General features: G+C 52.0%; 1 protein-coding gene across 2 annotated transcripts in view; it reads right to left on the bottom strand.

The window, feature by feature from the left end:
- The window catches only part of LOC141176362 (Fc receptor-like protein 5), a 402,420-nt gene that overhangs the window by 47,003 nt on the left and 342,774 nt on the right, over window positions 1-12,643 (bottom strand). The gene's annotated exons all lie outside the window — the stretch shown is intronic.

Here is a 12,643-nt window from a genome sequence, read left to right as displayed (position 1 = left end):
GGGGATTTATTCAAAATTGAAGGCATACTGAACCAGCATGGCTACCACAGCATCTTGCAGCGGCATGCTATTCCATCCGGTTTGCGTTTAGTTGGACCATCATTTATTTTTCAACAGGACAATGACCCCAAACACACCTCCAGGCTGTGTAAGGGCTATTTGACCAAGAAGGAGAGTGATGGGGGGCTACGCCAGATGACCTGGCCTCCACAGTCACCAGACCTGAACCCAATCGAGATGGTTTGGGGTGAGCTGGACCGCATAGTGAAGGCAAAAGGGCCAACAAGTGCTAAGCATCTCTGGGAACTCCTTCATGATTGTTGGAAGACCATTTCCGGTGACTACCTCTTGAAGCTCATCAAGAGAATGCCAGGAGTGTGCAAAGCAGTCATCAAAGCAAAAGGGGGCTACTGTGAAGAACCTAGAATATAAGACATATTTTCAGCTGTTTCACCCTTTTTTGTTAAGTATATAATTCCACATGTGTTAATTCATAGTTTTGATGCCTTCAGTGTGAATGTACAATTTTCATAGTCAAGAAAATATAGAAAAATCTTTAAATGAGGTGTGTCCAAACTTTTGGTCTGTACTATATATATATATACCGCCCTGTGCCATCTCTGATCTTTATATTCACCGCCATATTGATAATTTTATCTACACGTATAGGAACTCCCTTGAGTATAAGCAGAAAAACAGGAAACGCCCGGCTGTGCCCACTTCCTATTTCACCATGCCACCCTCTCCTCAATCATATGTGTCTCTTGGAGATAAACAATTGCGGAAAGATGGTCACTGATTAAATCAAACACAGCCGATCACATTCCCCCCATGTTACATAGCAGTCAGTGCTCGGCCAACATCATTTACAGCGATTCTCATTAACCCCTGAGAAAGAGTTGCTCTTCTAGGAGGATTTTCCTGACTTTTTTTGGTCCGTAAACAGCTGACAACACAGCAAAGGATCTCATTGTGGAAAGTTGTCTGTCAGGAGAAGGAACAAAAACATTTCCAAGGCATTAGGATATACCATGGACACTGTTAAGACGTCATCAAGGAAAGGCTGAAATCTGGCACAACAGTGACATTAGCCAGAATTAGACGTCCCTCAAACATTGATAGAAAAATATGAAGAAAATTGGTGCTGGAGGCTGCCAAGAGGCCGACATCAACATTAAAGGAGCTGCAGGAATTTATTGCCAGTCCTGAATGTGTCCTGCTTGTGACCACAATCTCCCATATTCTTCATACTGTATATCTGGCCCGAGGGTTCAGGGGCAACACAGAAGCCTTTTCTTACGGAAAAAAACATCTAGGCCCGGTTGTCTTCTGCTAAAACCTCCAACGTGTTCTGTCTGATGAGACCTAGGGGGAATTGTTTGGCCATAATTCCAAAAGGTGCAAAGCTGACACTTGCGCATCATCAGAAGATTACCATCCCCACAGTGAGGCATGGTGGGGGCAGCACTGTACTCTGGGGCTGTGTTTTTGCAGCTGGAACTGGGGCTGTAGACAAGGGGGAGGGAATTATGAACATTTACAAATATCAGTCAATTTTGCATCCAAACCTTCGGGTCTCTGCTAAAAAATTAAAGATGAAGAGGAATTTAACCTTTCAGCATGACAACAACCCTAAGTGACCTCCAAATCACCAAAAGAACGGCTTCACCAGGAGAAGATGGAAGTTCTGGAATGGCCGAGCCCAGACCTGAACCCAAGGGGCAATCTGTTGTGACCTAAAGAGGGCGCTGTAGACACAGGAGGTGCACCCGCAATCTGACAGATGTGGAACTACTGCAAGGAGGAGCCGGCAAAGGTCGTCAATTCTAGATGTTCCACGCTGATAGACCCCGATACAAAAAGACTGAATGCTGCCAGAAATTCACAGGGGACTGCAGCAAAGTATTAGTGTAAGGGCGTGCAGATTTATGCAACCACATTATTTTACATCTTTATTTTTCAATGGACTAGTACAGATTATGGGGACACTACAGGGGGAAAATATTCTGAAATTCTTCTTCTTGGTAGAATTTTTTTTTCACGTGATAAAAACCTGTAGACTTTTTATATCAGTTGTGTTCTCCAGAGAGAGAAGAACTGATAGGAGGCAAAAAGAGAGATGGGAAGACAATATATAAATCCCATCAATTTTCCAAATCCAAAGAAGGCCAGATTCAAACGCACAGCAGGCACTCGCTGGGAATTCTACCAGACCCACCCCCGAGGATCGCCCACCAGAACCACCACTGAGGGTTGCCTACCAGACCCACCTCTGAGGGTCACCCCACCAGATCCACCCTTGAGGGTCACCCACCAGACCCACGAGGGTCGCCCGCCAGACCCATCTTTGAGGGTCACCCACCAGACCCACCCCCGAGGGTCACCCACTAGACCTATGAACACAGCCCCATATCATTAAATACAATTAACACCCAAACATTCCCCATCACTTTACACCTTCATAATTTATGTTACTAAACATTGTTTCTAAGGCTACTAAATTTCGTAAAATGTTGATCTACCTCCTCTCACCAGGATTATAAAAGAAGTAAAATCTTGCCAAATTACCTTCAGTTTGGCAGGAAAACTCATGGCGTCTTGTGCTCCGTGTAATTGAAGGGTAATTTTTTTCCCCAATCACTTTGACCTGTGTGATGCACATTCCTCAAAACCATCGACGTATATAGATTTTCAGCCGGACACTCAAACCTCCACTGACAAGCTGCTAAATCCACTGATCTATACAGATACTATGGTTGTCCACATCCTCCATGGGGAGATTATGGTTGTCCACATCCTCCAAGGGGAGATTATGGTTGTCCACATCCTCCCTGGGGAGATTATGGGTGTCCACATCCTCCAAGGGGAGATAATGGTTGTCCACATCCATCATGGGGAGATTATGGTTGTCAACATCCTCCTTAGGGAGTTGATGGTTGTCTGGTTGTCCAGATCCTCCATGTTGTCCACATCCACCATGGGGAGATTATGGTTGTCCACATCCTCCATGGGGAGATTATGGTTGTCCACATCCTCCAATGGGAGATTATGGTTGTCCACATCCACCATGGGGAGATTATGGTTGTCCACATCCACGATGGGGAGATTATGGTTGTCCACATCCTCCATCGGGAGATTATGGTTGTCCAGATCCTCCATGTTGTCCACATCCTACATGGGGAGATTATGGTTGTCCACATCCTCCATCAGGAAATTATGGTTGTCCACATCCTCCATCGGGAGATTATGGTTGTCCAGATCCTCCATATTGTCCACATCCTCCATGGGGAGATTATGGTTGTCCACATCCTCCCTGGGGAGATTATGGTTGTCCACATCCTCCTTGTAGAGATTATGGGTGTCCACATTCTCTGTGGGGAGATTATGGTTGTCCACATCCTCCATGGGGAGATTATGGTTGTCCACATGCTCCCTGGGGAGATAATGGTTGTCCACATTCACCATGGGGAGATTATGGTTGTCCACATCCTCCTTCGGGAGTTGATGGTTGTCTGGTTGTCCAGATCCTCCATGTTGTCCACATCCACCATAGGGAGATTATGGTTGTCCACATCCTCCATGTTGTCGACATCCTCCATGTGGAGATTATGGTTGTCCACATCCTCCATGGGGAGATAATGATTGTCCATATCCTCTATAGAGAGTTTATGGTTATACAAATCCTCCATGGGGAGATTACGGTTGTCCACATCCTCTGTAGAGAGTTTATGGTTGTCCACATCCTCCATGCGGATATTATGGTTGTCCACATCCTCCATGGAAATATTATGGTTGTCCACATCCTCCATAGGGATATTATGATTGTCCACATCCTCCATGGGGAGTGGAGCGCCGGCGTCTCTGCCTCCTGCCGGGCAGAGACGCCGCTCCCCTCACCGCCGCAGTCCTGGTTCGGTGTCCTCCAGCTCCCCTGCTGCTGTAGCGCGCACCTGCCACAGCTTCCCGGGCACTGTGCTTAGGGCGCGCACGCTCCCTCCCTCTTAAAGGGGCCACGCGCGCCGTCCTAAAGAGTCCCCGGCCAATGGCCGGAGGACCACTCCTGTTTAAAGCACCTCCAAAATGGAGGTGCCTGTGCAAGGTTGCTGTTTGTGAGCCTGTCTATCAGCCGTGCCCGCCAGCCTGTCTATCCGCCGTGCCCGCCGGTTTGCCTACCCAGATCACCTGTCAGGTTACCTGCTGTGTCCGCCTGCTTGTCTACCCGGATCACCTGTCTGGCTACCAGCTGTACCTGCCTGTTTGCCTACCCGGAACACCCGTCAAGCTACCTGCCGCTGTCACCTGCTCTCACACAAGGTCAGTCCCAGAGTGGCACCTGGTTCCCCTGCCCGGTCCCTCCTTGGTTCACGGAGTCAACTAAGCCGCCGTGTGGCCAGGGTCAGTCCGAGTAGGCGCTTAGTTATTCCCCTCTGGTCCCTCCTTGCATCCCAACACAGAGGTTCCACCACCCGACCCTGTAACAGTTTGCACAGGACATGGAACCCGGTGGCTCCCAGGCTCCTTTGCTCTCAGACCTGTACCAAGAGGTCTCCCGCCAGAGAGCCAAACAGGATACTATCCTGTCCTACCTGCGGACAGTCAACTCCCGCCTGGTCGTGCTGTCCACCCCGACTGTGCCTGCCTCTAACCGAGCGGCACCCGCTCCGGCGGCACCTCAACCCAGTGGCACTGTGGCATCCGGCTTTGGACCCCAGCTATCTGTTCCTCCACGTTATGGTGGTGACCTGGCCCTATGTAGGGGCTTCTTGAATCAATGCGTGCTGCACTTTGAACTCCTGGCACACCAGTTCACCTCCGACCGGGCCAAGGTGGGCATTCATCATGTCTCACCTCACCGGAGAGGCGTTGGCGTGGCTTAACCCTCTGTGGGAGAGAGGGGATCCTCTGGTGTCCGATCTCCAGGCTTTCCTCGCGGCTTTCCGGAAGGTGTTCGATGACCCTGGACGAAAATCTTCTACTGCCTCCTCACTTCTCCGCCTCCGCCAAAGGAGTCTTTCTGTGGGCCAGTATGCCGTGCGTTTCCGAACCCTGAACATCTGAACTTGCCTGGAACAATGAGGCCCTGGTGTCCACCTTTTGGGAGGGCCTTACCGGACGGATCAAGGATGAGCTAGCCGGTCGTGATATACCTTCCTCCCTGGACGACCTGGTGTCATTAGCTACCCGGATTGACATCCGTTTTCTGGAACGCGCTAAGGAGATGTCCCATGAGAGGAAACCTCTGCGCCTTGCTCCTGTCTTCCAAAGTCCAGTCTCGCAACCTGCACTCCCCCTGGTGTCTTCTCCAGAGCCTATGCAAATTGACCAAGTAAAGATGGTCAAGTCTCGCCAGGAGACCCCTCGTACTGAGGGGAGTTGCTTCTATTGTAGCAATATAGAGCATCACATCCACTCTTGCCCGGTGAGACCGGGAAACTCCAGAGTCTAAGACAGCTTGGAGATGTCGTCCTAGGCAAGAGTTCTTCCTCTCTGCCCTTGACTCTGTCCGTTTCCGTTACCAGTGGTGAGACACGCTTCTTCGAGATTGCCCATCTGGATTCCGGAGCCGCAGGGAATCTCATCCAACAAGCCGTTGTGGAGTGTTTTCAGATTCCTACCATACGTCTGGCGGATCCTTTAGCGGTTTCCTCTGTGGATGGAAAGCTTCTCCCTGAAACCATCTTGTTGGTCACTGAGCCGGTAACTCTTCAGGTGGGAATGCTGCACTCGGAGAAGATCTCCTTTTACGTACCATCCGGTCTCTCTCATCCCCTCTTGCTTGGCCTGCTTTGGTTACAAAGGCTTGAGCCTGTCCTGAATTGGAGCTCGGGTGTGGTGCTCCGTTGGGGTCAGGAATGCCATAAAACCTGTCTGGTTCCGGTTCGTCCTACTCGACCCCCATCTACTCCGGCTAACCTACCTGGCCTGCCGGCACCCTACTGGTCCTACGCGGACGTCTTCGATAAAAAGGAGGCAGAGACACAACCACCTCATAGGCCGTATGATTGCCCCATCGACCTAATACCTGGTGCTTCACTTCCTCGTGGGTGAATCTACCCCTTGTTGCTGGCTGAGACCCGAGCCATGTCTGAATACATTGAAGAAAATCTTGCTAGGGGATTTATCCAGAAATCCACCTCTCCGGCTGGAGAAGGATTCTTCTTTGTCAAAAAGAAAGACGGCTCTCTTCGCCCTTGCATCGACTATAGGAGTCTAAACCAGATTACCATCGAGAATAAGTATCCCCTGCCTCTCATCTCGGAGCTGTTTGATCGCCTAAAAGGTGCAAGGATTTTCACTAAGCTCGACCTGCGTGGGGCAAACAATCTGGTCCAGATTCGCCAAGGAGACGAATAGAAGATGGCATTCAACACTCGGAATGGTCACTACGAGTACTGTGTGGTGCCCTTCGGTCTCTGTAATGCTCCAGCCATCTCCAAGGAGTTAGTAAACAATATCTTTCGAGATCTCCTGTATTCTTGCTTGGTGGTGTACCTGGACGATATCTTGGTGTTCTCCCCTGATCTGCCCTCTCACCGGAGGGATGTTCGTCAGGTCCTGCTGAGGCTCCGGAAGAATCGCCTGTATGCTAAGTTCGGGAAATGCCTCTTTGAGCAGACCTCCCTGCCGTTTCTGGGGTATGTCATCTCTGAGACCGGGCTGCGGATGGATCCTGAGAAGGTCTCTGCCGTCTTGAAGTGGCCCTGACCGGAGGGGTTGAAGGCTATTCAGCGATTTCTGTGATTTGATAACTATTACCGCCTCTTCATTCCTCATTTCTCCTCCCGGCCAGCGCCCATCTCTGCTCTTACCCGTAAGGGAGCAAATCCCAAGGAGTGGTCTTCCGAGGAAGAGAATGCCTTTATCTCTTTTAAACAAGCCTTCTCCTCCGCTCCTGTGCTACACCATCCGGATTGCAACAAACAGTTCTTCCTGAAGGTTGATGCCTCTTCCTCCGGAGACGGAGCAGTGCTTACCCAGAAATCTTCATCCGGACGAATGGTGACCAGCGGCTTCTTTTCCAAACTCTTCTCTCCGTCTGAGCGCAATTACTCCATAGGGGATTGAGAACTGCTGGGCATCAAATTAGCGCTGGAGGAAAGGCGCTACTTGCTTGAGGAGGCTCTGCACCTACTTATTTACAGACCGCCCAAAGACTAAACCCGCGTGGGGCCAGATGGTCTTTGTTCTTTGCTCAATTCTGCTTCAATCTGCATTACCGCCCGGCAGACAAGAACATTAAAGCCGACGCTCTATCCCACTCTTTTCTGTCTTCCGACCTGGAGAAGGAGCCTCTACACATCATTGATCCCTCCAGAATTATGACTGTTGCTCCGTTTGACCTGTCTCATCTACCTCCTGGTAAGACCTTTTGTAGCGGCTCAGGATCGGAAGAAGGTCTTACTCTGGGGCCATTCGTCCAAACTGGCTGGCCATGCCGGTCAGAAGAAGACACTTCTGCTCATTGCCCGGCACTATTGGTGGCCCACCCTGCGCAAGGATGTTGCGAATTTTGTCGCGGCTTGTTACTCTTGTGCCCATAACAAGATACCTAGGCACCTTCCAGCCGGTCGTCTCCTTCCTCTTCCCGTGCCTTCCGCTGCGTGGCAACATATTGCAATGAATTTCATCACGGATCTCCCTGTATCGGCCAGTTGTACAGTCATTTGGGTGGTCGCCGACCGCTTCTCCAAGATGGCTCACTTCATCCCTCTGTCTGGTCTTCCATCTGCACCTGTACTGGCTAAGGACTTCATCCATCACATATTCCGTCTCCTCGGCTTACCCCTCCACATTGTTTCGGACCAAGTAGTTCAGTTCACTTCTTGCTTTTGAAGGGCCACGTGCAAGCTGCTGGATCTCTCTTTGGATTTTTCTTCGCCCTATCATCCTCTGTCCAATGGTCAAGTGGAACGCATCAATCAGATTCTTACCAACTTTCTTCGGCACTTTGTCAATGTTCATCATAGCGATTGGGTTGAGCTCCTGCCCTGGGCCGAGTTTTCCTATAACAACCATGTGAGTGAGTCTTCTGCTAAGTCTCCATTTTTGTGGTCTACGGTCAACACCCCCGGATTCTGTTTCCCGTCTCCTCTTCAGTGGACAATCCTGCCGCGGAGTCTCTCGTCTCTGCGATTTGGGAAGACACTAAATCTGCTCTCCTTCAGTCCTCCGAGTGGATGAAGAAGCATGCTGATAAGAGACGTCTGGATCTGTCTCAATTCGGTCTGGGAGACAAGGTCTGGCTTTCCTCCAAATATGTTCGCCTCAAGATACCATCTTACAAGTTGGGTCCGCGGTTCATCTGACCGTTCGAGATTCTGAACCAAATAAATCCAGTGGCTTACAAGCTGAAACTCCCAGCCTCCTTACGGATACCCAACTCCTTTTACGTGTCTCTCCTCAAACCGGTTGTCTTTAATTCTTTCTCTGACGATCCAGGTACCACTCCAGCTCCAGTCTCCGCTGAGGACGTCTTTGAGGTAGAAAACATTTTGGCCATCAAGAGGGTAAGAGGATAGACTTTCTTTCTTGTGGATTGGAAGGGGTTTGGCGCTGAGGAGAGATCTTGGGAGCCCAGGGAGAACATTCATGCCCCTCGTCTTCTAGAAAAATTTCTTGCGGGCCTAAACAAGAGGGGGCGTAAAGGGGGGGGGGTACTGTAGCGCCGGTGTCTCTGCCTCCTGCCGGGCAAAGGCGCCGCTCCCCTCACCGCCGCAGTCCTGGTCCGGCATCCTCCAGCTCCCCTGCTGCTGTAGCGCACACCGCGCGCAGCTTCCCAGGCACTGTGCTTAGGGTGCGTGCGCGCTCCCTCCCTCTTAAAGGGGCCGCGTGCGCCGTCCTAAAGAGTCCCCGGCCAATGGCCGGAGGACCACTCCTATTTAAAGCACCTCCTCCAAAATGGAGGTGCCTGTGCAAGGTTGTTGTTTGTGTGCTAACACTCTCCTCAGCCCTAAGGTTCCAGTGCCCGCCAGCCTGTCTATCAGCCGTGCCCGCCAGCCTGTCTATCCGCCGTGCCCGCCAGCCTGTCTACCGGCCGTGCCCGCCAGTCTGTCTATCAGCCGTGCCCGCCAGCCTCTCTATCTGTCGTGCCCGCCAGCCTGTCTACCTGCCGTGCCCGCCGGCTTGCCTACCCGTATCACCTGTCAGGTTACCTGCTGTGTCCGCCTGATTGTCTACCCAGATCACCTGTATGGCTACCAGCCGTACCCGCCTGCTTGCCTACCCGGAACACCCGTCAAGCTACCTGCCGCTGTACCTGTCAGCCTCATCCACCTGACCCGTGGGAGTCACCTGCTCTCACACAAGGTCGGTCCCAGAGTGGCACCTGGTTGCCCTGCCCGGTCCCTCCTTGGTTCACGGAGTCGACTAAGCCGCCGTGTGGCCAGGGTCAGTCCGAGTAGGCACTTAGTTACGCCCCTCTGGTCCCTCCTTGCATCCCAGCACAGAGGTTCCACCACCCGACCCGTAACGGAGATTATGGATGGCCACATCCTCCATGGGGAGATTATAATTGTCCACATCCTCCATGGGGAGATTATGATTGTCCACATCCTCCATGGAGAGATTATGGTTGTCTGCATCCTCCATGGAGAGATTATAGTTGTCCGCATCCTCCATGGGGAGATTATGGTTGTCCGCATCCTCCATGGGGAGATTATGGTTGTCCACCTCCTCAATGGGGAGATTATGGTTGTCCACATCCTCCATGGGGAGATTATGATTGTCCATATCCTCTAAAGAGAGTTAATGGTCGTCCAAATCCTCCATGGGGAGATTATGGTTGTCCACAACCTCTGTAGAAAGTTTATGGTTGTTCACATCCTCCATGGGGAGATGATGGTCGTCTGGTTGTCCAGATCCTCCATGTTGTCCACATCCACCATGGGGAGATTATGATTGTCCACATCCTCCATGGGATGATTATGATTGTCCATATCCTCTAAAGAGAGTTAATGGTCGTCCAAATCCTCCATGGGGAGATTATGGTTGTCCACAACCTCTGTAGAAAGTTTATGGTTGTTCACATCCTCCATGGGGAGATGATGGTCGTCTGGTTGTCCAGATCCTCCATGTTGTCCACATCCACCATGGGGAGATTATGATTGTCCACATCCTCCATGGGATGATTATGGTTGTCCACATCCTCCATGGGATGATTATGGTTGTCCACATCCTCCAAGGGGAGATTATAGTTGTCCACATCCTCCAAGGGGAGATTATAGTTGTCCACATCCTCCAAGGGGAGATTATGGTTGTCCACATCCACCATGGGGAGATTATGGTTGTCCAAATCCACCATGGGGAGATTATGGTTGTCTACATCCTCCATCGGGAGATTATGGTTGCCCACATCCTCCCTGGGGAGATTATGGCTGTCCTCATCCTTTGTAGAGAGTTTATGGAGCTCCTGTATGAAGAGCTGAGAGTTCTCCACATTATCTATGGGGGGCTGTTGCAATGGTCAGGGTCAGTGCTGGCATTGAACTCGACCCTTTTAACCCCTTACGTGCCACAGTCAACTGTATCCCCCTGGCATCTGCATCACAGGTGCAAGGTGGCAATTGTTCATATGACAAATAGAGACCCCAGTGGGGTCGAATTAGCTCTTTTAACCTTGATGGCACGTTACAAAAGCCTTTTTTTGGATGTGTTTTTTGGTTTTGGCACATCAAGGCCTTTGAAAAATTATACTGGTGTCTAGAAAACATTCTAAAAAAGTAAGACCGTCCACTGCATTTATTGGTTTCATATCCGCAATGCTTTAAACACTATGAAAGCCCTAAAGGTTAGAAAATGTCTTTAATGTTATTCTGACTACTTTAAAGAGGATTTGTAACTTGTCATAAAAATAGATTTTTTATTTCTGGAGTAAATGCTGCCGTTCTCCTGAATCAGACGCCGTTTTTCTTTTTTTCCTGTGACTTCCTGAGATATTGTGCCCTTTTCCCTATGTAGAAATCTACTAATTTTTCCACTAGGCGTGGCCCTCAAGAACACGCCCACTGAGGAGGGATGAGAACCACGCCCACTGAGGAGGGATGAGAACCACGCCCACTGAGGAGGGATGAGAACCACGCCCACTGAGGAGGGATGAGAACCACGCCCACTGAGGAGGGATGAGAACTATGCCCACTGAGGAGGAATGAGAACCATGCCCACTGAGGAGGGATGAGAACCACGCCCACTGAGGAGGGACGATAACCACGCCCACTGAGGAGGGACGAGAACCACGCCCACTGAGGAGGGACGAGAACCACGCCCACTGAGGAGGGACGAGAACCACGCCCACTGAGGAGGGACGAGAACCACGCCCACTGAGGAGGGACGAGAACCACGCCCACTGAGGAGGGATGAGAACCACGCCCACTGAGGAGGGATGAGAACCACGCCCACTGAGGAGGGATGAGAACCACGCCCACTGAGGAGGGACGATAACCACGCCCACTGAGGAGGGACAAGAACCACGCCCACTGAGGAGGGACGAGAACCACGCCCACTGAGGAGGAATGAGAACCATGCCCACTGAGGAGGGATGAGAAACATGCCCACTGAGGAGGGCCGAGAACCACGCCCACTGAGGAGGGATGAGAACCACGCCCACTGAGGAGGGATGAGAAACATGCCCACTGAGGAGGGCCGAGAACCACGCCACTGAGGAGGGATGAGAACCACGCCCACCGAGGAGGGATGAGAACCACGCCCACCGAGGAGGGATGAGAACCACGCCCACCGAGGAGGGATGAGAACCACCATGCCCACCGAGGAGGGATGAGAACAACCACGCCCACCGAGGAGGCATGAGAACCACCACGCCCACCGAGGAGGCATGAGAACCACCACGCCCACCGAGGAGGGATGAGAACAACCACGCCCACCGAGGAGGGATGAGAACAACCACGCCCACCGAGGAGGGATGAGAACAACCACGCCCACCGAGGAGGGATGAGAACAACCACGCCCACCGAGGAGGGATGAGAACCACCATGCCCACCGAGGAGGGATGAGAACCACCATGCCCACCGAGGAGGGATGAGAACCACGCCCACCGAGGAGGCATGAGAACCACCATGCCCACCGAGGAGGGATGAGAACAACCACGCCCACCGAGGAGGGATGAGAACAACCACGCCCACCGAGGAGGGATGAGAACCACCACGCCCACCGAGGAGGGATGAGAACCACGCCCACCGAGGAGGGATGAGAACCACCACGCCCACCGAGGAGGGATGAGAACAACCACGCCCACCGAGGAGGGATGAGAACCATGCCCACCGAGGAGGGATGAGAACCACCATGCCCACCGAGGAGGGATGAGAACAACCATGCCCACTGAGGAGGGATGAGAACCACGCCCACCGAGCAGGGATGAGAACCACCATGCCCACCGAGCAGGGATGAGAACCACGCCCACCGAGCAGGGATGAGAACCACGCCCACCGAGCAGGGATGAGAACCACCATGCCCACCGAGGAGGGATGAGAACAACCACGCCCACCGAGGAGGGATGAGAACCACCATGCCCACCGAGGAGGGATGAGAACCACGCCCACCGAGGAGGGATGAGAACAACCACGCCCACCGAGGAGGGATGAGAACCACGCCCACCGAGGAGGGATGAGAACCACCACGCCCACCGAGGAGG

This window comes from Phyllobates terribilis, unplaced genomic scaffold, assembly GCF_046119375.1.
Source record: "Phyllobates terribilis strain yellow unplaced genomic scaffold, ASM4611937v1 Scaffold_25__1_contigs__length_18738178, whole genome shotgun sequence".
Classification (NCBI taxonomy): Eukaryota; Metazoa; Chordata; class Amphibia; order Anura; family Dendrobatidae; genus Phyllobates; species Phyllobates terribilis.
The sequence above is the reverse complement of the archived record's forward strand: the minus strand, read 5'-3'. Positions and strand labels throughout refer to the sequence as shown.